Genomic DNA, 24,631 nt, shown 5'->3' with positions numbered 1-24,631 from the left:
ACACCTGTATACACACACCTGTACACATACCTGTACACACAGCTGTATACACACACCTGTACACATACCTGTACACACAGCTGTATACACACACCTGTATACACACACCTGTACACATACCTGTACACACAGCTGTACACACACACCTGTATACACAGACCTGTATACACACACCTGTACACATACCTGTACATACAGCTGTATACACACACCTGTATACACACACCTGTACACACACCTGTACGCACAGCTGTATACACACACCTGTACACACACCTGTACACACAGCTGTCTACACACACCTGTACACACAGCTGTATACACACAGTTGTATACACACACCTGTATACACACAGATGCATCGTGTATGTAATCCCTGGAGCAATAGAAAAGAAACCAACAGCGGTGGTTGCTGAGGAGTGAAACTGAAAGTTTGAAGATCAGGATAAAAAGAAAAGCTATTTTTACCCCTTTCTACCTTTTAAATTTTACCCCATATGCATACATTACCCATTCAAATAAGATATAAATTTTTGGTTTTTAATCATTTTATTGAAATATAAAATTATATACATAAAAATGCCCACGCTGGGGATATAAAGCTCAATAAATTTTTAGAAGCTGATCACATGCAACTAACCAAGAATCCCAAACTATTTTAAATATAGATATAACCCATTCACAAACTTCAAGAGCTTGACTATTATTAGTAAACATTTTATTTATTTGAAAAATATATTTCAGCCACTTACAAACTTCTAGAGCTTGACCTTTATTAGTAAAAAGCAAAATTACATTTGGGAAAATACCAAAATAATAATGATAATATTTGTTTTTTTGCCTTTGTCACAAAGCAATTTCACACCCATCATCTGCTCTAACACTGTGAAATAGGGTTAGAATGTTCCATGAAGAAACTGAGACTCAGGAAATCAAAGCGACTTGCTAATAAGTGGCAGAGCCACTTGAATTAAAAAAAAAATCCCTTGTGTATGCCTCACAATTGGTATTAGCTACTGTCACCCTCAAATGGAGAATAGACTAGACCCTTAACAATAGCACCCTCTCCCTTTTCTTGAATGTATTCCTGCAATGGGAGACTGGATGATTGAGGCCAGGCTTCCTTCTAAAAGAAACTTGAAAAAACTGTACAAGATAAGTTTAACATTTTTTTTTAAATCATGCAATTATTGGGCCAAGATCTGGGAATAAGGTGCGGTAACACAGAAAGGTGTCCAAAGAGCGCTAGTACCCATTTTTGTCCTGGGACATTTGTCCCCCTATAAGAGATATCTGAGAGGTTGAGCTGCATTCTTTTCTGACCTCTCAAGACTAGAAAACATTGTCCGAATCTGGGGCCTGCCAAGGGTGAGAACCTGGGAAATCCCTCACCCTGACTTAAAGGCCTGAGCAGAGATTGCAGCCTGGCTTCCTGTCATCTTGGTGGCTCAGAAAAATCTCAGCCTGGCACCAGAATGAAGGTAGTCATGGACTGTAACTGTTCCCAGATGCCTGACAGAAGCAATCACAATCTTCTCTGAAGGAGGGTAAGCCCATCCTACACTTCAAATTATTTCCATGCATAATTTTTAAAGTACTTTCCAGCATACAAAGATAATTAGACACATGAGGGGACAAGACCATATAAGGGAGAATTGGAAAAATAGCAAGCACTGGACTCTCAGGGATCCAAGACATTAAAACTCCCAGTATAACAACCATAAAACATTCTGTGAACAGTGATGTTTATCTTTTTTTTTTTTTTGAAGATTTTATTTATTTATTTGACAGAGACACAGTGAGAGAGGGAACACAAGCAGGGGGAGTGGGAGAGGGAGAAGCAGGCTTCCCACGAAGCCAGGAGCCAGATGCAGGGCTCAATTCCAGGACTCTGGGATCATGACCTTAACCGAAGGCAGATGCTTAATGACTGAGCCACCCAGGTGCCCCAACAGAGATGTTTATCTTGTACAAGGAGATAAAAAAGCAAGATTGAAATGTTTGCCATGGAAGTAAAAAACGTTAAAAAATGACATAGGATTTAAAAAAAAGTAAATTTTAGGGTTGAAAAGTTGTAGCTGAAAATAATAGCTCATGGACAGGTTTAATAGCTGATTAGTCAAAACTAAAGACAGAATTAGTTGGAAGATAGGTGAAAATAATCTGGAATGAAGCAAAGAGAAATAAAATTGCTGAATAATACAGAAAACAAGGTAAAGATTGTAGTTGATACACAGTAGATATAGAGAGAAGATCCAACATATTTGGAATTGTAGTCACAGTAGAAGAGGAGAGAGAAAATCAGACAGAAGTGTTATTTGAAGGAATAATGGTAGACACTTTTTCCAGACCTGATAAAAGATATCAATCCACAGACTCAAAAACCCAACAGATTGCAATCAGAATCAATAAAAAGAAGACACTTAGATATAATATAGTAAAACCACTGAAAACCAAAGACAAAGAACTTAAAAAGCAGCCATAGGAAAAAGACATCTTTATAGGAGCTTATCCCTGATGAGCAGTCAGACTGATAGCTGGCTTCTATCAGAACAACTACTGGAAACCAGGAGACACTGGAATGATATCTACAGTGACTTGAAAGGAAATAACTGCCATCCTAGAATTCTCTACCCAGGAAAACTATTTTTCAATGATTAAGGCAAAATAAAGACATTTTTAGACAAAAACTCGGGAAGTTTACAATCAGCAGAACTGTACCAAGGGAAATTCTAAAAGTTTTTCTTCAGTACAAAGGAAAATGATCCTGGTTGGAAGTTGGAGAAGCAGGATGGAATAAAGAACAAAAGAGGTAAAAATATGAGCAATTTCATGACTGTAAAAATAATATATCACAACATAATATATATTACAAAATAATATTGTAGTATCCCATTGTTTGTCTTTACCATAACTTAACCATTTCCCTATTATTGGATACCTAGGTTGTTTCCAACTTCTTGCGGTTATAATCAGACCATGATATATCTTTGCAGTAAATCTAGCCAAGCTTTTGCCAGCCATGGCTTGTGGATAATTTGATGACACATTCTGATAATGCCTGCAGTGCAGGATGTTAACATTAAGGGCTGATTCATACTCTGGAAATGAAACAAGTATGTAGAAGAGTTGGCATTCTCCACCTAGTTGAGAGGTCTATTCCCTTGGTTGGCATGCTGGTTACTAATTCTCTCTTAGCTTTATCCCACTCTCCTGTGGGTGGTGTTTGTGATGTGTGGATCAGGACTTGGCAAAACACATCTCTGCTGACCCGGCAGCTCCTTGTTAGTCACTGCCAATGGTGGGGGTGCTAGAGGGAGGATGCACGGTTGAAGGTGGGGGTGGTGGTGAAGGGACTTTTCTCTCCTGTCTGCCTCTTTTTCCTATGAGCATTACCCCAGCCACGCTTCTTCATCCCAGCAGAGGCAGTTCCTTCCTATAGCAGCAGCTCATGTGATTCAGTTTTCCTTGACACAGGTGAGACCAACACTTACTGTCCAGGGTCCCATCCTCTGATGTCTGAGTTTCAGCTCTGTGGGTCCCCACCTCTAAGATTCCAAGTCTTAAGAATCCCAACCTCCTCCCATTGTTCCCTCAGTCTTAGGAATAGTAGCTGCTTCCATAGCTGCCACTTCCATGATATCTTAGTGTTTTCCCTTACCCTTTGCTTAACAAGTTAACAACTTTGTGCCCAGTTAACAAGTCTTTATATTAAGTTCTCTCTTTTTGGATTTCCACTTCCAGCCAAGATGGGATAGCAGTGTCTGCTTTTACCCACCCACCTGAAATAACCAAATCAAACAAATAATAGTTTCAACATACTCGTCACCAGGTAATGAAAGACAGTGATCCTAGATAAATGAGAACATGCAAGATGGTCATATGGCTGGTCCAGTTACTGCTTTCAGAGAGTTTCCAAGATACAATATAGAAGAGTGAGCTCAAGAGGTGCCTGGCTGGCACCTTTTGATATCAGGTTGTAAGTTTGAGCTTCACATTGGGTGTAGAGATTACTTAAAATAGAATCTTTAAAAGAAAAAAAGAAGAGTGAGCCAAGTGGGACCTAGCTGACTCCCAGAGTTGAATAGACTGAACTGAAAGTTGGGGGAGACCCAGGTGGCTGGAGTTTGCAGGACAGAGTACCAGAAAAAAAGATAACTATAGACAGAACTCTTAAAATCTGCAAAGGATCCCCCTCAAATATTAACAGAAGGCCTGTTCCTACCAGTCAGAACAGAAAATGCAATAATTAATAGGACATTGGTTAAAGTACTCAGGAAAGTCTTGCCTGAGTGGCAGAAAATAATTAGTCTGGACTGAGCACTGCCCTAGACTTGCCTAACAAACCATAAAGGCAAGACCCAAAAGGATCAAATTGCTTCCAAGGCACTTAACTGCTTCCCAGGCCCAAACTCAAGATTTACAGGAATCCAAAAATATTCAGGACCCAATGAGGCAAATTTCATAATCTCTGGCATCCAAAGGTTACCAGGCATGCAAAGATGCAGGGAAACAGTTGAAAATGAGGAAAAAACAGTTGAAAATGACCCATAATTGACAGAGATGTTAGGATTAACAGGGAAGAACATTAAAACAGTTATTATAACTGTATTTTATATATTCAAAAAGTTAAGTAGAGACATGGAAGATTTTACATATATGAGATACATAATATGTATATATATATCTATAACTCAAAATATGTGTATGTATATATCTATCTAATATATATATCTCAAATATATATATATAACTCAAATAGAACTTCTAGAGATGAAAACTACAATGTCTGAAAAGAAGCATACCTGCATGGGATTAACACTGGGTGGAATTAGACATTGCAGAAGACATGATAGTGGTCTTGAAGGCAGGGCCATAAAAACTCCAAAATAAGACCCAGAGAGAAAAAAAAAATCCTTTTGGGAAAATGAAAAGAGCATAGAGCTTTGGGGCAAATTCAAGCAGCCATAGTAATATGCACAATTGGAGTCCTGGGGCTGGGGGAAGACAGAAAAGAATAGGTGAAGGTACAATGGCCAAAATTTTCTAAATTTTATGAAAAGTATAAAGCCAGGGATCCAGCAAAACAAAACAAAACAGACAAAACAAAAACACACGAAGAAAGCTATACCAGCACACATCATAAATAAATTGATGAACACAAGTAATAAACATAAAATAAAAAGTAAAAATGAGAAAGTCTTAAAAGCAGCTGAAGGGAAAAAGACATAATACATGCAGAAGAACAGAGATAGGGAGGACAATAGATTTATTGTCAGAAACAATTCAAGTGTAAAGGCTCAATTAATGAAAAGGACATAATGATCCTAAGTATGCATCTAGTAACAAAGTTTTGCAAGAAAAACTGATAGAGGGGCACCTGGGTGGCTCAGTCATTAAGCGTCTGCCTTCAGCTCAGGTCATGATCCCAGGGTCCTGGGATTGAACACCACGTCGGGCGCCCTGCTCAGCGGGAAGCCTGCTTCTCCCTCTCCCTCTCCCACTCCCCCTGCTTGTGTTCCTGCTCTCACTGTGTCTCTCTCTGTCAAATAAATAAAATCTTTAAAAAAGAAAAAGAAAAACTGATAGAATTGCAAAAATAAGTGGACAAATCCATAATTGTAGTCAGAGCTGTCAACACTTCTTTGTCAATAATTGATTGAACAAGTAAAATCAGTAGATGATATTTTAGACAACACTATCATCCCAATTGACCTAGTTGGCATTTATAGAACATTCCACCCCAAATTAGCAGGACATACTTTTTCAAGTATACACAGAACATTTACCAAAATAAGCAATATTCTGGCCATAAAATAAATCTCAAAAATGTTTAAAGATTCAAATCATACAACATATCTTCTTCGATGCAATAGAATTAAATTGGAAATTGATAACAGAAAGATACTTGGAATCCACCCCAAAATATTTGGAAACTAAATAATACATCTAAATAATCAATGGTCAAAAAAATAAATCAAAAGGGGAAATTAGACAATATTTTTAACTAAATAAAAATAAAAGCACAACATTCAAAATTCATAGGGTGCTAAGTAACAGTACTTGTGGAAAAATTTATAGCATTAAACACCTATATTAGGAAAGAAAAAGGTCTTAAATTGGTTACTTCTCCTAGCTTAAAAAACTAGATTAAGATTAAATAACAGCAAACTCAAAGTAAATAGAACAAAGTAAATAATAATAGATCAATGAAAACTGAAATCAATGAAAAATAAAACAAAAAATAGAAAAAAAATCAATGGAACAAAAAGTTGGTTCTTTGAAAAAAAATCAATAAAATTGAAAAATATCTAACCAGACTAATCAGGGAGGAAAAGGAGAAGACATGAATTACCAATATCAGGAGTGAGGAAGATAATAACACTACTGATTCTATAGATATTAAGGGTAAAAGGGAAATATTTTGAACTTTATGCCAATAAATTTGACAATTTAAGGAAATGGACAAATTCCTTGACAGAGACAAACTACCAAAGCTCACTCAAGAAGAAAAAGATAATCTGAATAGCCCTATATCTATTAAAGAAATTGAATCTGTAGCTTAAAGCTTTCCCACAAAGAAAACCCCAAGCTCAGATGACTTAACTGGTGAATTCTACCAAACATTTAAGGAAGAATAATACAAATTCTACACACACTCTTCCAGAAAATTGAAGAGGAGGGAAAATTTTTTAATTCATTCTATGAGGATAACATTACCCTGATATGAAAATCACAAAAACACACAAAAAAGAGAAACCACAGATCAATATCCCTAAGACACCCCCCATGGACAAAGATCTAGAAATTCTAAACAAATTTTATGAAGTTGAGTTTTACAAAATCCTATAATTTAAAAAAGTAGAGTGTTCATGATGTCATAATCAAGTGGGCTTGATTTAACATTTGAAAATCAATCAGTATAATTCACTATATTAAAAAATAAGAAAAAATCATATGATCATCTCAATAGGCACTGAAAAAGCACTTAACAAAATTTAACATCAATTCCTAATAAAACTCAACAAACTAGGAATAGAAAGAAACTTCAACTTGATAAAGAACATCTACCAACAACCAATGGCTTACACGACACTTAAAGGTAAAAGACTGATTGCTTTCCTCCCAAGATCAGACACTTCTAGTCAACATTGTATTGTAGGTTGTAGCCAGTGTAACAAAACAAGTAAAGGGAATCGGTGTTATCCAGACTGGAAAGAAAGAAGTGAACTATCATTATGTGCAGATGACATGGTCATCTACGTAGAAAATCAGATGGAACTACAGTTATTAGAACTACTAAATAAATTTAGCATGCTTGCAGAACATGAGATCAATATGCAGATGTCAGTTGTATTTTTATATACTATCTATAAATAGCAGGAAACTGAAATTTTAAAATTATATTCTCATTATCAAAAATAAGATATCCTTAAATCTGACAAAACATATGAAAACCTGTATTTTGAAAACTATAAAACATTGTTGAGGGAAATTAAAGACTTAAATAAAGAGATATATATGTTCATAGGTCAGAAGTTTTCATATTGTTAGGATGACATTTCTATCCCAATTGAGCTAAAGGTGCCATGCAATATCAATCAAAATTCCAGCAGGCATCTTTGTTAAAATTCTAAAATTTATATAGAATGTAAAGTTATCTAGAATACCCAAAACAACTTAAAAAAAAAAAAACTAAGTTGGAGGTCTAAGATTACCTGATTTCAAGACTTATTATAGGGGCGCTTGGGTGGCTCAGTCATTAAGCATCTGCCTTCGGCTCAGGTCATGATCCCAGGGTCCTGGGATCGAGCCCTGCGTCGGGCTCCCTGCTCAGCGGGGAGCCTGCTTCTCCCTCTCCCACTCCCCCTGCTTGTGCTCTCTCTCTCTCTCTCTGTCAAATAAATAAATAAATAAATCTTTAAAAAAAAGACTTATTATAAAGCTACAATAACCAAGATAGAGTAGTGTTGGTATTGAGATGGATAAATAGATCGATAATAGATCGATGGAACAGATTAGAAAATCTAGAAATAAACATATATATGGAAAACTAATTTTAATAAAGTTGCCTATGCAATTTGGCAGAGAAAAGATGGTCTTTTTCAATAAATGGTGCTGAAAATACTTGAAGTTATTTAGGAAAAAAAGGAGCTTTGGTCTAAATCTCCTACAAAAATTAAATCAAAATAGTTCACAGACCTAAATAAAACCCTTAAACTATAAAACTCCGGGCGGGGGGGGGGGGGAACAGAAGAAAAACCTTTGTAATCTTGAGTTAGGCAAGTTTTTCTTAGTTACAAAAGGAAAAGCACAATCTATAAATGTCTGCACTTTGAAAGATATTGTTAAGGGAACAAAAAGATAATCCACAGACTGGGAGAATATATTTGCAAATCATATTTATGATAAAGGACTCTCCTTCAGAATATATAAAGAACTCTCAAAACTCAAGGAAAAGAAAACAAACAACGAGCTGGGAAGGTGGTGGAGTAGGAGGATCCTGAGCTCACGGCATCCCATGGACACACTGAGATAACAGCTACATATGTACAACTAAGTCTGAAAATGACCTGGAAGACTAGCAGAACAGACTTTCCACAGTTAATTGTAGAGAGGAGGCCACAACAAAAAGGGTAGGGGGACAGAGATGTAGCTGAGAACCAGACCCCTGGCAAGACTAATCACAAACAGAGGGATACCACAAGCATGGAGAAGTGGGAAGATTAGATCCTACACCAGGTACCCCAGGCATGGGGATCTGCAGTGGGAAGATGAATCCCTGTAACATTTGGCTTTGAAATCTAGTAAGGCTTAACTTTGTTGAGTTTTCACAACCAGTGGTGCTTAACTCTGGGCACTTTAAAAATCAGCCAGTCTAACTCACAGAGTGCTGGAGGACAACAGGATACTCAGTCCCCACCCTTAAAGAGCCAGCATAATAAATAACCCAGTTGAGACAGCATAGAAGCAGCAGTTTGAAAAGTACCTATGGTATACATAAAGATGATTTATTTACTAATTTCAGAATGTGCAGTGAAGGGGCAGGGATGCATAGGAGACTTCTTCAACAACAGAAGTGCTAGAGTGGGTGCCATTTCTCTCGCCCCAATCTCCCCAGGTCTAGACAGCTGGACCGTTGCAGGAACCAACCAGAAAACTACATCTATCTTGCTAGCACCATGCACTCCACCCCCATATTCCCTGGTGGATCCATTCCATACAGCCTGCTCCACTTGACAAGCATCCCTCCAAAGCAGTTCTTGCCCCAAAACACCCTACAAGCAACCCCATAGGGGATCGCCAGCACAGAGAGAGTGCCCTGCCATCAGTGACTGCAGCCTGGCAGACGGACTGGGGGCAGACATCTGGTCTGACTGCCATCCCTGCCTATAACAAATACCTGTCTGAGGACAGCACAGGGAGAGCACCATGATCTGTGTGACTGCAGTTCCAATAGACAGACTGGTGTGGGGTGTAGGCATCTGGTCTGACTGCTGGCTCTGCCCACCACTAAAAACCTCAGTGGGCAGCCCAGGGAGAGTGCCCTGCAGTTGGGTGTGACTGCAGCTCTAACAGATGGATTGAGGGCAGGCACCTGGCCTGACTACAAGCCTGTGACAACCCCAGACAGGGGCAGTGTGCTACAGGGCACCACAGAACCTCTTCTTCAGGCTACTACTTTCAAGATCAGGAGACACAGCTGACCTTTCTAAAACATAGAAACATGCACAGAGAGTCAGATAAAGTGAGGCAGAGGACTATGTCCCAAATGAAAGAACAAGACAAAACCATAGGAAAAGAACTAAATGAAATGGGGATAAGCAGTATGTCTAATAAAGAATTCAAAGTAATGGTCAAAAGATATTCACTGGGCTTGAGAAAAGAGTGGAGGATACCAATGAGATGCCAACTGAGACAGAGAATTTTTTTTTTAAAGATTTTATTTATTTATTTGACAGAGAGAGACACAGCAAGAGAGGGAAGACAAGCAGGGGGTGTAGAAGAGGGAGAAGCAGGCTTCATGCAGAGCAGGGAGCCCAATGCAGGGCTCGATCCCAGGACCCCGGGATCATGACTTGAGCCGAAGGCAGATGCTTAACGACTGAGCCACCCAGGTGCCCCGAGACAGAGAATTTTTTTAAAAGAACCAAGAGATGAAGAACTCAAGAACTAAAATAAAAAATACACTGGAGGGCACCAATAGCAGATTAGAGGATGCAGAAGAATGGATTAGCAATCTGGAAGACAGAGTAATGGAAAGCAACCAAGCTGAAACACAAAGAGAAAAAAAGAATTAAAAATGAGAATAGGTTAAGGGAATTCAGTGACATCATCAAGCATGATAACATTTGCATTGTAAGGATCCCAAAGGAGAAGAGAGAGAAAAAGGAGCAGAAAATTTATTTGAAGAAATAATAGCCAAAAACCTCCCTAATCTGGGGAAGGAAACAGACATCCAGATCCAGGAAGCACAGAGAGTCCTCAACAAAATTAACCCAAGGAGGTTCACACCAAGATACAATGTAAGTAAAATGGCAAAAAGTAAAAAAAAAGAAAAAGAAAAAGTAATGATAAAAGAATTTTGAAAAGTAAATAGCATAGGGAAGAAGACAGTTACATACAAGGGAAAGCCAATCAGGCTGATTTTTCAGCAGAAACTTTGCAGGCCAGAAGAAAGTGGCATGATACATTCAAAGTGATGAAAAGAAAAAAAGCCTGCAATCAAGAATACCCTATCCAGGTAGGTTATCATTCAGAATAGAAGGAGAAATAGAGTTTCCCAGACAAATATTAAAGGATTTCATCACCAATAAACCAGACTTATGGGAAATGTTATACAGAATTCTTTGAGTGGAAAGAAAAGGGCATAATTAGCAGTAAGAAAATTATGAAAGGGAAGAATTTTACAGGCAAAAGCAAACATGAAATAAAAGTGGTACATTAATCATTTATAAAACCAGTATGGAAGTTAAAGCACAAAAGTAGTAAAATCAATGATATCTACAAAAATAAGTCAAGGGATTCACAAATAAAAAGATGTAAACTATGACATCATATACATAAAACTTGGGGGGGAGTAAAAATTTAGTTCTATTATTTTTATTTTTAATTTTTAAATTAAAATTTGATTTTTTAAAAAGATTTTATTCATTTGAGACACAGATACAGTAAGAGAGAGAGAGCATGAGCAGGGGGAGAGGCAGAGGGAGAGAGAGAAGCAGGCTCCCCACTGAGCAGGGAGCCTGATGCGGGGCTCGATCCCAGAACCCTGGGATCATGACCTGAGCCGAAGGCAAATGCCTAACCATCTGAACCACCCAGGCGCCCCTAAAATTTAGTTTTTAAATTAAAATTATTTGAGAGAGAGAGAGCACAAGCAAGGGGGAAGGGCAAAAGGAGAGGGAGAAACAGACGCCCTGCTGAGCAGGGAGGCCAACGTGGGTCTCGATCCCAGGACCCCAGGATCATGACCTGAGCCAAAGGCAGATGCTTAACCTATTGAGCCACCCAGGTGCCCCCAAATTTAGTGCTTTTAGAATGGGTTCAAACTTAAACAACCATCAACTTAATATAGACTGTTATACCCATAAGATATTATAAATGAACCCAATAGTAACCACAAATCAAAACCTATAATAAACAACAAATGAAGAGAAAGGAATCCAAGCATAACACTAAAGAGAGCCATTGAACCACAGGGAAGAGAGCAAAGAGAAGAAAGGAACAGAGAACTACAAAAACATCTGTAAAACAAGTAACAAAATGGCAATAAGTACGTACCTATCAATAATTACTTTAAATGTAAGTGGACTAAATGCTTCAATCAAAATACAACAAATAGATAAAAAAGCATGACCCATCTACAAGAGACTCACTTTAGACCTAAAGACACATGCAGATTGAAAGTGAAGCAATGGAGGGATGCCTGGGTGGCTCAGTAGGTTAAGCGTCTGCCTTCAGCTCAGGTCATGACCCCAAGGTCCCGGGATCGAGTCTCACATTGGGCTCCCTGCTCCCCGGGAGTCTGCTTCTCCCTCTACTTGTGTTCTCTCTCTGTCAAATAATAAATAAAATCTTAAAAATAAATAAATAAATAAAAAAGAAAGTGAAGCAATGGAAAAAATATTTACCATGCAAATGGAAGTGAAAAGAAAGCTGGGGTAGCAATACTTATATTGGACAAAATAGACTTTAAAGCAAAGAGTGTAACAACAGACAAAGAAGGACATCACATAATAATAAAGGGAACAATCCAACAAGAGAATCTAACAATTGTAAATATCTATGCACCTAAGATGGGGTTTAACATTTTAAATACATAAAGCAACAATCAACAGACATAAAGGAAGAAACTGACAGCAATACAATAATAGTAGAGGACTCTAACACTCCAATTACATCAATGGATAGACTATCCAGACAGAAAATTAATAAGGAAACAGTGGCTTTGAATGACACATTAGACTAGATGGACCTAACACATGCATACAGAACATTCCATCCCAAAAGAGAATACACAGTATTTTCAAATGCACATGGAACATTTTGCAGGATAGATCACATGTTAGGCCACAGAACAAGTCTCAAATTCAAAAAGTTTGAAATCAACCACAACAGTATGGAATTAGAAATCAATCACAAGAAAAAGTCTGGAAAGAACACAAATACATGGAGGGTAAATAACATGCTACTAAAAACTGAATGAGTCATTCAAGAAATCAAAGGAGAAATAAAAAAAATAGATGGAGACAAATGAAAACACAAGGGCCCAAAATCTTTGGGATGCAGCAAAAGCTGTTCTAAGATGGAAGTTCATAGCAATACAGGCCTATCTCAAGAAACAAGAAAAAATCTCAAAAAGCCTAACCTTATATTTAACAGAGCTAGAAAAAGAAGAACAAACAAATCCCTAAGCCAGTAGAAGGAAGGAAAAAATGAAGATTGGAGCAGAAATAAATAAAATAGAGACTAAAAAACAATAGAATAGATCAATGAAACCAGGAGTTGGTTCTTTGAAAAGATAAACAAAATTGTTAACCTTCAGCCAGACTCATCAAGAAAAAAAGAAGACCCAAATAAATAAAATCAGAAATGAAACTGACACCACAGGAATACAAGGGATTATAAGAATATTATGAAAAATTACATGCCAATAAATTGGATAACCCAGAAGAAATGGCTAAGTTCCTAGAAACATACAATCTTCCAAAACTGAATCAGGAGGAAATAGAAAATTTGAACAGACTATTACTAGCAATGAGATCGAATCAGTAATCAAAAAACTCCCAACAAAACAAAAGTCCAGGACCAGGTGGATTCTACCAAACATTTAAAGAAGCATTAATACTTATTCTTCTCAAACTATTCCAAAAAATATAGAATAGGAAGGAAAGCTTCCAAATTCACTCTATGAGGCCAGCATTACCCTGATACCAAAAGCAGATAAAGACACCACAGAAAAAGAGAACATACATGCAAAAATCCTCAAAATATTAATAAACAGAATCCAACAATACATTAAAAAAACCATTCACCACAATCAAGTGGGATTTATTCTAGGGATGCAGGGGTTGTTGTTTCCAAGTACCAAAAAGGTACTTTGAGACTGAAAAACCAAACACGTCACCCCATGCCATTTACACAGAATTTTATTCAGGGTAACTAATGACGGGGGATCAGGTAGATGACAACCCAGGGGCTACACAGCTATTCTCTGCTTCCATCTCGACCCTAACCCACAGCTTTTATAGAGTGGGGGGATTATGGTGGTGAAGTCAAAGGATAGTTATCTACAGTGGTGCCTTCTATGTATCATTTCAGGGATGATCAGAACAAGCCTCCCCACGTTCTGGTCAGGGCATACATTAACCTTCACAGGGCTTGGAACACATAGCCCCAAGGGACGTAAGTCATGGCCACGAACAAGATGGAGGGCCAAAGATGGAGTTAGTGTTGGCAGCACTCCTGTGCTCTACCGCCGCCATCTTTATGGCTTGTATAATCTTTACATGCCATTCTTCCATGATGACCATAGAGCCAGATATCAGGAGGGGACTTGCATCCCTCTGCCACAACAGCAATATTAATATACCTATAAGACAAAGAAAATACTTAGAACTATGGTTCCTCAGCAACCTTTTAAAGAGGTCCTCTCTGCAGCCCCGACAGCTGGCGCGATTGTGAACTTCAATGTAAGTGATGGCCCATGCCTGGAACATATGTCCTGATGCAAGAGGAACATCAGCAGTGTGAGGCTGGGGCGATAAGACAAATATTTTACAGGCAGTAAATATGGCAAAATTTCATTTAGCAACTACACGGTAGCAGTTCGGTCTCCATGAGCCAACACCACCCTTGGCTTAGGTATTTTCCCTTGGGCATGATACCATATATTTTGCCCCTTAACATCATCAGAAGGTGTGCCCGTATTGAACATAGGCGTTTCAACTGGCACCCATACCAACAACCCTACTGCAGTACCAAGGGTCAGAGGTTCAGAAGCAGTTAATTGCATGGGTGTTGGACCCTGATCAATGTAGAACAAGGGGTTAAGAATAATATTGGATGTGAGCTCTTAGTCTCAAGGGATTAGGACACTGGGCCACCTAGGGGAGGAAGGGTACTCCAAGTCAGTTTCCAATGAGTTAAACTCTTACCAGGTGGGAGGCCTTGTGGCAATCACAAAAGGAGTCCCTCTTCCCACCAGATAAGCCTCACACCTCATGACAGTATCTACACTCATTGCACCTGAGCTGGGGGGGTGTGGTTCATTAGGTGTTCACGAGCCAATGTCTGTCCTGCTGTGGGCGTGGCATCAAGGAGTTGAATTGCCTCTGTTAGTCGTGGAGACCATCCTTTGAGACAGCCATCTGGTGACAACGTCTTTAATGTGTTCTTTATTAGTCTATTCATCCTTTTGATTAGACCTGTAGCAGGAGGATTGTATGGCAGGTGGAAAGTCCATAATATATCCCAGTCCTATGCCCATTCTTGGACATGATGGTCAGTAAAACGTGTCCCTTGATCACTATTGAGTTGATCACTATTTGAGCAAGTTCCTTACTTGCTCTCTAGTTTCGTTAACCCCTTTATAATTGCAGCCTGATTGGCTCTTCTACAGGCGAAGGCTCTTCTACCACTCTCAATCCTGCCCACTGACTACTTCGTTTAGTTCCTTCTTTGAACCAAAGTACATCAGAATGAAAGAGGATGTCAATGACCTCCATTTTGACCTGAGTCTGTACTTTCAAACTGATTCAGTTCTTTCCAGCCTATCTTTAACTCAAAGACCTGGTGGGCAAAGCATCCCATGATGGGAACAGCAATCATCACCCTGATGCCTGCAAGACCCTGCATGATTGACCCCAAGACAATGACCCTGCTCTTCACCTCCCCCTTGCATGCACCCACCAACCTTTGTTCCCCATTCTCCTTCTATGAACCTAGAAGTATTTTCAGTACTTGGGACACAGTCTTTGAGGTGCTGGTCCTCAGTCCTCCCACTGTTGGCCTCACTGAAATAAATTCCGTCTTCTTCCTTCTCCTTTTGTCAGCAGCAGGTGGTCAAACTTGGTCTGTTAGACCCATGGAGCCAGGAGCTCTGGCACCCTTGGGCCCCAGTTACAAGAATCCAGTCAGACAGCAGAGGAATGCCAAATAGGGGGGCTTCCCCAGTAACCGCCATCTGTGTACCATGTATCCACTGGAGGCAAGCCTACTCCTTCCTTTACTTGGGGAGGGGGAAAGCATCATGTCAGCAACTTCTGGAAGTTGGGCTGGGTCAACGTGAAATGACTGGCTTTAGTAACAAGTGCAGTTCATGAGACAGCAGGCTGGTATTATAAGCACTCCTCTTCTGTAGGTAAGCATGCCTTTTCTGTAAGGTGCTTACCTGGGCACAGGTACTCTTAGGTTTGCTGAACCTGTCCTAATTCTATCTTCCTACTGGCGGGGAGGTTCGTATCATCATGGGCAAGTCAGTCAGTCTTTCTGTCTGTTGCCATGCAAGATACACAGCTCCAAGTTGTTTCTTGATGGAACTATACCTGGTTTCTGTTCCCTTCCATAACTGAGACCTTAATCCTAAGGGGATTTGTTTCCCGTTTTGTCATTGCCACAAGTCCAGCCAAACCCTTTTGGATATGAATTTATGTCTAATTCACAAGTCACATCTGGTATCAATACCCCCAGGGCCTCTACTTGTTTAAATACCATTTTTGCCTTCAAGAAGGCTTCCTTTTGGTTAGCACCCCAATCCCATCTGCTTCCCTTCCAAACCAAGGCATATAAAAGTCTTAATATCTGTGCAAATGGGGAATAAAAGGTCTCCAGTAACCCAATAAACCAACAAAAGCCTGTAATTCCTTTACCGTTTTAGGGATTGGGAGGGCTTGTATTTTATCAATGACCACCTCTGGCATCACTTTTGTCTTACCTGCCCAGATGATGCCCCCAGAACTTTACTGATCGACCCAACCCTGGATCTTGTTGGTACTTACCTGCCATCCTCGTGACTTTAACTATGCCTATAATGACGCAGCTGCTTGAGGCAGGGAGGGTAAATCATCACAAGTTAACATCACATCATCTGTATAATGATAAAATATCATGTCCTCTGGCAAAATTTTTTTCCAGTCTACCATCCCATGACAAACTGTGGGACTATGGAGATGCCCGTGGGGCAACACCTTCTATAGGCTTAGCAAGGACCAGTTGGGTTGTTTGTCTAAATTTTCTCTTGGCATCCCAGATAATACTAGATCTTGCCACAGTTATTTACGAGAGACCTTGATGGGCCCCCTTTCTGCCATTCTGTCATTGGCAGGATCCTTTGTTTTTCTCTGTTTTTCAACCCATCTATTTCCCTTACAACAAATTCTTTCAATTTCATTAAATCAGCCACCATAGCGGCTACTGTAGCCATGGGTTGATTTAACCACAGGGGCAAGGACAGATACTAAAGTCCCATACTGTGCCTCCAGGGCTGACCGTAAGATACAGTCTTTCATACCAGAGGAAAGTAATTCTTCATCTGGGCCTCTAAAATGCTGGGCATAAATGGCATGTTCTATTCCCAGTTCACATATAATTTCTATAGTTCTTCCATAGAGGTCCACTGTAATAGGGGCAGGGGGTAGGGGGAAGGCAACATCCCCTTTGTTATTCCAGGTTATCTTAATGCTAGCGTTTATCCAGTCCATCAAATTAGCTAAATGCCCTCGATTCTCACCAATGCCTGCAGCATATATCTTTGGCGCAAGGCAGATTAAGCAGTGATGGAGGCCATTTTTGACATCTCAAACCCACTTAATATGCCATCTCCTCCAGTATTCCACAGTTGTAACACGCAAGCTGCCACCCTTCTTGGTCCTTTTGCTTAAAGAGGCTAGTTAGCGCCACTAATTCAGCGGTCGAATATTCCCTCATAGTCATTTCCTGCTGAGTGGGAATTTTTTCTCGGTCACCCCCAGGCGAATTGAAGGGCATGCCTGTAAATCATTTTCCTCCTCTATGCTAATATCTTCCTCATCAGAGGAGTCATCATCCTGGGGATCCCATGCTTTAGGGTCCCAATTCGCTTGAGATAATAATAATTCTCACTTTAGTGCACAGTGGTCTGTACCCATTACCCATGCATCTTTAGCATCTTACACGCCCTAATTTCTAAGTGTTCCTACTGCTGTTGGATTCTTTTGGATATAATTGTTTCAGGATTTCTTTTCCTTTAGTTTCCAGGGTTCTTGGTCACACAGCTTCGAAGAATGAAGAGGTAGACCAGATGAAGGGTGGTGGACAGCTAAGCAAAATTTATTGAGCAATAGTACAAAGCTCCCAAAGAGGGAGGGGACCCAGGAAGGTTGCCCTTGGAGTGTCTAAGTCTAGGGGTTTTTATGAGATTGCTGGCAGGCTGTTTTAATCTGATTAACCCTCCATGCGCCTGTCACCCAATCAGGTTTTTGCCCATGCACTCATCTACCGATCAGGTAGTTGTTCACATGGGAAAGGGTGGCGGCCTCCTTCCAGGGTAGTGTAGAATAGCAGGATGGGGTTTTTTCCTTTTATGGGTAGTTTCCTCTTAGGACAGGGGTCCTTGGCCCCTGCCTGCCTTTCTTCCAACTACCCTCCGTTATAATGTCCATATTAGAGGAATATGCCACCAACTAAGCTACCCAGGCATCCCTAACTGGCGCACAGAAGGTGTGGAATCAGAACAAGCTTTCCCTCATTCTGGTCAGAGCATACATTAATCTTTAAGGGACCTGGAGGACATAGCCCCAAGGGAGGTCATTGTATGGGTATGAACAAGATGGAGGGCTAAAGATGGAGTCAGCATCGTCATCACTCCTACAAGTTGTTCAATATTCACATATCAATCAACAAGATACATCACATTAATAAGAGAAAGAATAAAAAGCACATATCATCTCAATGAATGCAGAAAAAAACATTTGACAAAGTACAACATTCAGTCATGATAAAAACTCTCAACAAAGTAGGTTTAGAAGGAACATACTTGAACTCCTTAATAAAGGCGATATATGAAAAACCCACAGCTAATATCATCCTTAATGGGTAAAAACTGAGAGCTTTTCCTCTAAGGTCAGGAACTAGACAAGTATGTCCACTCTCACCACTTTTATTCAACATAGTACTGGAAGTCCTAGCTGCAGCAATCAGACAGAAAAATAAATAAAAGGCATCCAAAATGGTAAGAGAGAAATAAAACTTTCACTATTGGCAGATGTCATGATACCATATATAGAAAACCCTAGACTCCACCAAAAAACTACTAGAACTGATCAATGATTCAGGAAAGTTGTAAGATTCAAAATTAATATGCAGAAACCAGTTGTATTTCTATACACTAATAATGAAATAGCAAAAAGAGAAATTAAGAAAATAATCCCATTTATAGTTGCATCAACAAGAATAAGATACCTAGGAATAAACAACCAGGGAGGTGAAAGACAAATAAAAAAAGAAGAAAAGAAGGAAGGAAGGAAGGAAGGAAGGGCAAACAAACAACCCAATATTTTATTTTATTTTATTATTTTTATTTTTTTTTAAAGATTTTATTTATTTATTCATGAGAGACAGAGAGAAAGAGAGGCAGAGGGAGAAGCAGGCTCCCAAGGAGCAGAGAGCCCGATGCGGGACTCGATCCCAGGACCCTGGGATCATGACCTGAGCCGAAGGCAGACGCTTAACCATCTGAGCCACCCAGGCACCCCAAACAACCCAATATTTTAAATAGGCATAAGCTTTAAACAGTTCACCAAGAAGACATATAGATGGCAAACAAACACATGAAAAGATGCTCACCATCATTAGTCATGAAGAAAATGCAAATTAAAATCACCATGAGGTTCTACTACACACTTATTAGAAAGGCTAAAATGACTCATATTCCAAGTGTTGGCAAGGATATGGAAGAACTGGAATTCTCACACAGTGCTGGTAGGACTATAAAATGGAAAACCGTTTGGAAGTTCCTTAAAAAGTTAACTCACACCTACCATATGATCCAGCCATTCCACTCATAAGTATTTGCCCGAGGATAATGCGAGCATATATCCATACAAAGACCTGCATGTGAATGTTCATAACAGCATTATGTGTAATAGTCCAAATCTCAGTCAATGCAAATGTCCATCAACAGTTGGATGGATAAACTGTGGTATGTTCATGGAATGGAATGCTACTCAGCAATAAAATGGAATGAACTATTAGTATGTGCAGCAACAAGGATGGTTATTTTATTTTATTTTATTTTTTAAGATTTTGTTTATTTATTTGACAGAGAGAGACACAGCGAGAGAGGGGAACCCAAGGAGGGGGAGTGGGAGAGGGAGAAGCAGGCTTCCCGCTGGGCAGGGAGCCCGATGCGGGGCTCAATCCCAGGACCCTGGGATCATGACCTGAGCCGAAGGCAGACGCTTAACCGACTGAGCCACCCAGGCGCCCACCAGAAGGAAATCTTTTTTTTTTTTTAAGATTTTATTTATTTATTTGAGAAAGAGAGAGAGAGCAGGGGTGGAGAGAGAGAAGCAGACTCCTGGCTGAGCAGGGAGGCCGATGCAGGGCTCAGTCCCAGGACCTGGGATCATGACCTGAGCCCAAGGCAGATGCTTAACCGTCTGAGCCACCCAGGCACCCCGATAAGTCTACTTCTTGATTGTAGTTGTCTTATTCCATTTGAGCTTCTATAACAAAATACCACAGAATGGGTGGCTTATAAACAACATTGATTTCTCACAGTTCTGGAAGTCTGAGATCAGGGTGCAGAATGGCTGGCTGTGGTTCTACCTCCACATCTCAGACCTCTCAGTATGTCCTCACATTTCCTCACTTGGATGCTAGGGAGCTTTGTGGGGTCCCTATTATAAAGACACTAATCCCACTCAAGAGGGCTCCACCCTCATGACCGGATCACCTCCCAAAGGCCCCACCTCCTAATACCATCATTTTGGAGATTAGGATTTCAACATATGAATTAGGTGTTGGCAGGGACACAAACATTCAGACCATAGCAGTGATGCATTTAATACATACATCAAAACTTATCAAATTGTACATTTAGAACATGTGCAGTTTGTTGTATATCAGTAGACCTCAATAAAACTGTTTTTAAAACAGAAGTTTCACTCAGGTCCTGATCCCAGGGTCCTGGGATCGAGCCCCACATCGGGCTCCTGGCTCAGCGAGGAGCCTGCTTCTCCCTCTCTCCCTGCTCATGCTCTCTCTCTCTCTATCTCTGTGTCTCAAATGAATAAATAAAATCTTAAAAAAATAAAACAAAACAGAAGTTTTAGAACTTCTTTTTGTTCAAATAACAGCCAAGTTTTCTGGGCCCTGACTGGCCCCTGATGGCCAGGTGGTCCCAGTGCTGGATCAGAGCTTTCTGCGGGATCTTTGAGTTTCTGTCAGCTTTGCTCTCTTGACATCAGAAAATTTCACTAAGGAGTAAAACAGAGGTGGTTTGGGCCTGCATATGTTCCAGGCAAGTGTCCGAGCCTAAGTTACACAGCTTCTCACCCTTGCCTCTGATGTTGGCCCTCCTTTAACCAAGCACTTGGCTCTATTACTAAGAAATATTTAGAAATAAAATGGATTTTGCAATGGCATAGATTTTTTTCTCATTTAATCAAATAACATATTTATTGGAAAATGTCAGGAAACACAGAACATGTAGAGAAGAAAACAAATTATACTAGGTCAGTAGAATTTCCCCATTCTTTTCTTTTTTTTTTTAAGATTTTATTTATTTATTTGACAGAGAGAGAGAGAGAGAGAGAGCACAAGCAGGGGGAGAGGCAGAGGGAGAAGCAGGCTTCCCGCTGAGCAGAGAACCTGATGTGGGGCTCGATCCCAGAACCCTGGGATCATGATCTGAGCCAAAGGCAGATGCTTAACGACTGAGCCACCCAGGTGCCCCTCCCCACTATTTTCAACTTCATTGAAATGACTGAACTATTCTGTCTGGCAGCAGGGCTAGTTGAAACTTAAGACCATTTCTAGCCTACAAGAGACTCATTTCAGATCAAAAGACACCTACAGACTGAAAGTGAGGGGATAGAGAAACACTTATGCAAGTGGATGCCAAAAGAAAGCCAGGGTAGCAATCCTTATATTGGACAAAATAGACTTTAAAACAAAGACTATAACAAGAAACAAAGAAGGACACTATATAATAGTAAAGGGGACAATCCAACAAGAAGATAGAACAATTGTAAATATTTAAGCACCTAACATGGGAACAGCCAAATACATAAAACAGTTAATGACAAACATAAAAGAAATGATTGGTAGTAATTCAGCAATAGTAGGGGACATTAACACCCCGCTTACACTGATGGACAGATCATCCAAACAGAAAACAAGGAAACAGTGACTTTGAATGACACACTGGACCAGAGATTTAACAGACATATTCAGAACATTCCATCCTAAAACAACAGAATACATGTTCTTCTCAAGTGGACATTGAACAGAAATTTTCCAGAATAGATCACATGTTAGGCCACAAAACAAGCCCCAGCAAATTCAAAAACGTCGAAGCCATACCATGCATTTTTTTCTGACCACAACGCTATGAAACTAGAAATCAACCACAGGAAAAAAATCTGGAAAGAGCACAAATACATAGAGGTTAAATAACATGCTACTAAATAATGAATCAACCAGGTCAACCAGGAAATCAAAGAAGAAGTAAAAGATTACATGGAAACAAATGAAAATGAAAATAAAACGCTCCAAAACTTTGGGATGCAGCAAAAGTAGTCCTAAGAGGGAAGTTTATAGGAATACAGGCTTCTCTCAAAAAAGCAAGAAAGATCTCAAATAAACAACCTAACCTTACACCTAAAGGAGCTAGAAAAAGAAGAACAAACAAAATCCAAACCCAGTAAAAGGAAGGAAATAATAAAGATGAGAGCAGAAACAAATGATATAGGAACTAAAAAAACAATAGAATAGATCGGTGAAGCCAGGAGCTGGTTCTTTGAAAAGATAAACGAAATTGATAAACCTCTAGCAAGAATCATTAAAAAAAAATGAGGACCCAAATAAACAAAATTACTAATGGAGGAGGAGAAAGAACAACCAACATCACAGAAATACAAACAATTGTAACAGAATATTTTGAAAACCTACATGCCAACAAATTGGACAACTTAGAAGAAATGGATAAATTCCTAGAAACATATAAACTACCAAAACAGGTAGAAATAGAAAATCTAAACAGACCAATCACCAGCAAAGAAATTGAGTCAGTAATAAAAAAACTCCCAACAAACAAAAGCCCAGGACCAGATGGCTTCATAGGCAAATTCTACCAAACATTTAAAGAAGAGTTAATACCCATTCTTCTCAGACTATTCCAAAGAATACAAGAGGAAGGAAAACTTCCAAATTCATTCTATGAGGCCAGTAGCATCCTGATTCCAAAACCAGATAAAGACACACAAAAAAGGAGAACTACAGGCCAATATCTCTCATGAATATAGATGCAAAAATCCTCAACAAAATATTAGGAAACTAAATCCAACAATATCTTAAAAAATCATACACCACGGTCAAGTGGGATTTATTCCCAGAGTGCAAGCGTGGTTTAATATTCACAAAATGATCAGTGTGATACATCACATCAGTAAGAGAAAGGATAAAAACCATATGATCATGTCCATAGATACAGAAAAAGCATTTGACAAAGTACATAATTCATGATAAAAACCCTCAACAAAGTAGTTTTAGAGAAAACATACTTCAACATAATCAAGACCATATATGACAAACCCACACCTAACATCATAGTCAATGGTGAAAAACTGAGAGCCTTTCCCCTAAGATCAGGAACAAGACAGCGGTGTCCACTCTCACCACTTTTATTCAACATAGTACTAGAAGTCCTAGCCACAGCAATCAGACAACGTAAAGAAATGGAAAGCATCCAAATTGGTAAGGGAGAAGTAAAACTCTCACTATTTGCAGATGACATAATAATATATATAGAAGACCCTAAAGACTCTACCAAAACACTATTAAAACTGATGAATGAATTCAGTGAAGTTGCAGGATACAAAATCAGTGAGCAGAAATCTGTTGCATTTCTATACACTAATAATGAAGTAGCAGAAAGTGAAATTAAGAAAACAATCCCATTGACAATTACACCAAAACCAGTAAAATATCTAGGAATACACTTAACCAAAGAGGTGAAAGACCTGTACTCTGAAAACTATAAAACACTGATAAAAGAAATTCAAGATGACATAAAGAAATGTAGGGACATTCCAGGCTCACGGATTGGAAGAAGAAATATTGTTAAAATGTCCATATGACCCAAAGCAATCTACAGATTTAATGCAATCCCTATCAAAATATCAGCAGCATTTTTCAGAGAACTAGAATGAACAATCCTAAAATCTGTATGGAAGCACAGGAGACCTTGAATAGCCAAAGCAATCTTGAAAAAGAAAAACAAAACTGGAGGTATCACAACTCCAAATTTCAAGTTATATTACAAAGTGTTAGTAATTAAGACAGTGTGGTACTGGCATAAAAATAGACTCTTAGATCTATAGTATAGAACAGAGAACCCAGAAATAAACCCACAATTATATGACCAGTTCAGGAGGAATATCTAATGGGAAAAAGACAGTTTCTTGAACAAATGGTGTTGGGAAAACTGAATAGCTATATGCAAAGGAATGAAACTGGACTACTTTCTCACACCATACACAAAAATGAACTCAAAATGGATTAAAGACTTAAATGTGAGACCTGAAACCATGAAAATCCTTGAAGAGAGCACAGGCAGTAATCTCTCTGACATTGGCTGTAGCAACATTTTTCTAGATCTGTCTCCTAAGGCAAGGGAAACAAAAGCAAAAATAAACTATTGGGACTACATCAAAATAAAAAATTTCTGCACAGTGAAGGAAACCATCAGCAGAACTAAAAGGCAACCTACAGAATGGGAGAAGATATTTGCAAATGACATATCTGATAAAGGGTTAGTATCCAAAATGTATAAAGAATTTATACACCTGAATACCCCCCCAAAACAAATAATCCAATAAAAAATGGGCAAAAGACATGTACAGGTGTTTCTCCAAATAAGACATCC

This window comes from Mirounga angustirostris, unplaced genomic scaffold (assembly GCF_029215605.1).
Source record: "Mirounga angustirostris isolate CCGP_5_RB_7025 unplaced genomic scaffold, mMirAng1.0.hap1 SCAF_9, whole genome shotgun sequence".
Lineage (NCBI taxonomy): Eukaryota > Metazoa > Chordata > Mammalia > Carnivora > Phocidae > Mirounga > Mirounga angustirostris.
This window is presented reverse-complemented; position numbering follows the sequence as displayed.